Source organism: Trypanosoma cruzi, genomic scaffold (genome assembly GCF_000209065.1).
Source record: "Trypanosoma cruzi strain CL Brener 1047053517001 genomic scaffold, whole genome shotgun sequence".
Lineage (NCBI taxonomy): Eukaryota > Euglenozoa > Kinetoplastea > Trypanosomatida > Trypanosomatidae > Trypanosoma > Trypanosoma cruzi.
The window spans coordinates 24,530-28,862 of NW_001849283.1; the positions used below are offsets into that span (position 1 = coordinate 24,530).

At 52.2% G+C, this 4,333-nt stretch overlaps 1 pseudogene, besides 6 other annotated features; it reads right to left on the reverse strand.

Moving 5' to 3' along the window:
- Positions 1-952: a mobile genetic element.
- Positions 1-4,333: a sequence feature (areas not merged during assembly with more than two copies in the genome that could not be assigned to a particular haplotype).
- Positions 782-951: a mobile genetic element.
- Positions 949-1,182: a mobile genetic element.
- Positions 1,886-1,941: a sequence feature (A-rich).
- Positions 2,294-2,727: a mobile genetic element.
- On the reverse strand, positions 2,874-4,333 carry Tc00.1047053404975.30 (annotated as a pseudogene; the record flags this gene model as incomplete).

A 4,333-nucleotide genomic window follows, 5' to 3' on the forward strand; every position in this document is an offset into this window, starting at 1 on the left:
CCCCCCCCCCCCCCCCCAACCATCAAGCAACGCGTCTGACGCTGTTTTTTGGTAACGCCATCTTCTGCCGTATTTTCACGCGTGACAAGTCCATCTGTAGGACCTCTCCGAGTGGCGGGGGCTTCTTCCCGGCCCGCCGCCTCCGCCTCCCACGCGGCTCGCTGCGCCTCCCTAGCGCTAACACGTGCCTCTCGTTCCTGTAGTTTGGCGCGGATTGTCTCCAACTGCTGTTCGCGCCCGGCGAGCGCGCAGTCTCGCTCTGCAAGAAGGCCGCCGGCGACCGCAATGTCAGATTCGCGCGTCGATGGGTTGTTATGCGCCTCTTCCACCCGCGAATGAGGCTGAGCGCCTCGATCCCGCGCGTCCGCGATGGCATAGGCGTAGTCCGTGCTCAAGCGCCCCCCTTCAGCAATGATCAGCCCCTGCTGGACCCCCAACTCCCGGGTGGCGCCCACACGATGAGCGGGAGCAGTTAATTCTCGAAATTAGGTACTTGAGGCGCCCGGCGATTCGCCAAGTGCCCGCAACGGTCGGCTCCTCCCAGTGCATGGCGATGTTTCCTGAAACCAAGCGTAAGCCTGTCATTGTTGCGGCGGCGGCTACCACCGCATCCAACGGCCCGTGTTCATCAACGAAGGCGAGCTGCACCCGGACATCGCCATGCTGGCGTGCCAAGTCCAACATGCGGGCACCAATGTCGCTTCTCCCCGTCGCAGTGTAAAAGAAAACACTGCCATTTCCTTCAATCAGCCTGCAGGGATCCCGTGTGGCTGTGAAAACTAAAATAATTACAAATCGTCTGGACACTAACAGTTCCCTGTTTCTCTCAATGACGGTCAACCAAAGATTCACAAAATAGAAAAGGATCGTGAAGAAACACCTCCGTTTTACCAGGACACACATACATTAGGGACGCCAACCCACCTCATGAGCATCCTCCTCACAAGCTCCCAATGAAACAAAGACATATTTCTGTACTATTCCTTCCTATCGCATGAATTCCTTTAGAAGACGGCGATGGAAGCAACCAAAGAAACCGATAACGTCAAGATGAATATTTTTATTTATGCCGTACCATCCGCCCCCTCTCTTGATTCCCACCGTTGCGGCGGGGTCCTGTGGCTGGGGAGGCCCAAAGTCCGCCACTTCGTAAGCTATAAAAATAGGCATATCCGAATAGAGCGTTCATCATGTCACGAGAGTGGGGCCACCAGAATATATAAATATACATATATATGCGGAGCAAACAACGAGGGTTTGGCGAACGCACTGCCTCTCCGTTTACTCATTCTCCCTTTCCGTTGTATTTTATTTCCTTCGGAAATTTGGGGATCCGGCCAGCAGCCCAGACGAATAATCCTTCCTTTCTTCCTCCTCCTGTTTGCGTGTGTGCCACAGGCACGGTTTGATTCAAGTGGCATTGGCGCCTCCACGCAACCACATCCTTCCGTTGCCGCATTTGCGGGGCAAATGAGTTTGGGCATCCAGAGCACACACACACACGGCCGCAACGAGAGAGGAACGGGGCGCATCCAAGTCCACGGCGCAGTCCTTCACTTCTCTCCGCCCCGACGGAATAGCGCTGCGCCTCACAGCAGGTCGTGGCGGGTGGCGTCCAACACTCACAACTGAGGCACGGCGCACACCATCCGCTCCCTCCGAGTGCACTCAGCAGGCAGGCGCCCAGTCGCCCTCGTGCCATCGCACAGAGGGAACACAAACAATCGTCGTCGCGGACCATCGGTGCCTCTAGCAGAAAAGAAAAAGAATAAGAAATGGGGGCGTGTCAGCAGCACAGCCAACAGAGGGACTATAAAAGGGACACGGAGACACACGGCGGCAGTGAACACGGCACAGACGGAAAAGAGACTGTAGTGATTTACCGAAACAAAAGAAAAAAAAAAGTTTAAAAAGCGAAAAAGGAAGCAAAAAAAAAAACAATTGACTCGGCAGATATGTCATTTCATGTGCCACGCAGCACAATGCAACCGTGTTCTTGAGTTTATACACACTACCCGCACACACAGATAAAAAAAGGAATTGTACTCTCCCACCAGCCCACACAACATCCCTCACATTCCATGCGGCATCCGGCCTGCTCCTCCACTCCTCCCTTCGTGCAGTCCGTGGGACGCACAGCAATGAGACCGGCACCGCGTGTGGGCAAAAAAAGCAAACAAAAGAGGGGGAAGCACGTCACTCGTGACGGTGTGCAGCAAGCGACCGTTTGGGGGAAAACACACAAATAGGAATGCTGATTATTTCAACAGAGCTCCAGGAAAAAAAAAAAAAGAATAATCTTCCGGGAGCTGGCCGGATCCTGAAATTATCTATGGAAACCAAACAAGTTAGGAAAAAAGGTTCGTTAGTTAATTGCTTCAATGTTTTATTTTCATTCAATATATAGAATTCTGTGGACCACCAGCATGGTCCCTTGCACTCAGTTAGGATTTGAAATATTATTACTTACGAAGTGGCAGACTTTGGGGTCCTCCAACCAAAAGACCCCGCCGCGTGGTGGGAATCAAAAGGGGGTGGGTGCGATGGCAAAATAAAAAAACAAATATTATCTGGCCTCTATCGGCTCCCGCCCCTACAAAGTCGCGTTCTTCCCAAAAGATTCATACGGTAGAAAGTATCATAAAGAATGCATTCATTTATCAGGATAAACACATACATTAATTAAGTTAGCCAGCTCTCCCGCGATCATTCCTTTCACAAGCTCCTAGAAAAAAAAAAAAAAAGCATAAAAGTAACACATGCTTAAAAGAAGAAGAATAAAAAAAGTATCCTTCACAAAATTCACTGAGTATTGCTGGGATGCCGCTCAGTTGTTGCTCCACAGAATTCTGCAACTTTGGTCCCCAAATTTATTCAGCAGAGAGCCGCAGTGCCCCACAGCCCCAGAAGCAGCAGCAACAGCACCCGAGACACACACCCATGCACGGTGCTGTCACCAATTAGTGACATGGCCGCCAACTCGCCCAAATGCCCCTTCTCAGGCAAAACGTCATGGTCCGAGAGCGATGTTGCTTTGGACTCCGATGGGATCTTGGTCTCCCCAGGCAGGGTGCTTGCATTACCCGGTGCGGTGCCAACGTCCTCACTGTCTTCATCTTCAACCAAAGGCGCATTGGTTTCTTGCGCCTGCCGCTCAGTGGCCCACTCCGGAGAGGCCGCTTCTTCTTCGTAGATCGGTTGCTCCACGTCGGCCTTCGGAATGTCTTCAGTCCCAAGAGGTGGTGGCACTTCTTCCTGCAGAGTGGTGCCTTCACGGACACCCATCCCGTCGTCGCCCGAATGAGAGGCAGTGCTCACACTCGATGAGGCCGGTGGAGACGCCAATTCGCCGCTGCCATCCGTCTCCGTTTCCTCCTCCCTTTTTCCGTGCGAGCCACGGATCCCAGAAGACACTGCGGCAGCATCACTGCCTTCAGGTGCTTCCACGGAGGATTTTGGCCGTGGATGCGCCTCCTCAACTTCCTGCTCTGCTTCCTCCTCTTCAGGTGATGATGGTGTTTCCTCCTCTTCCTCAGTGAGGAACTCCTCACCAAGGTTTGGGATAGAGACTTTGCTGGCATTGAGCATCCTCCTCTTCTATAGATTATGCGGTTGTACAGCAGGACGTTGCTCACCGTCACGTGGTTTCTTTCCGAACCCTCCTTATTCTCCGCGCCAAAATAGATGTGTGAGACCCTGTGATCTTTAAACAGATCCCAGTTGTAGTGCCCAGAATAAACCCGCATTCTATCAACGTAGACATACCACTCCTTGGTATTCATTTGCAGCATTACTTAATATGTTTTGTTTGGTTGCCAATTATACTTACCTTCGTAATATTCATAGTGTTCATCATCTTCGGCACCTCCATAAGTTCCATTGGGAATTGTGAACCTCCACTTTTTTTCGTGGGTGTACGACAGACCAAAGAGCGCCGTGCTTTTGGTGTCGTTCATCCTCACGCCAATCAAAGGAATGGGGCTGCTGTCTTCCCTCGGCACCTCGTGGATAGACACCGTCGCAGCAAGAGTGAACTCAGTGTTCGCAAAGTAGTACGGCACAGTCTGCCCCATGTCGCCAACAGGCCACACCGCCCCTGCCCCGGGTCCTTGGAACGTCAATCCATTGGGAACCCTTCTCTCCCCATTCTTCACAGTTGCATTCACGCAGAGGTACTCGTCACTCCATGTGTTCTCAGAGAAGTTACCAGACAAGAAGCCAACAAGCCCATCAGTGGGAACAGGACCATTGCACATACCCTTCGTTGGCAAGTCGACAGTGGCGCTGGAACCGGAACGGCATGAATGCAAGGCGCTGTCCAAATCCTTCCATT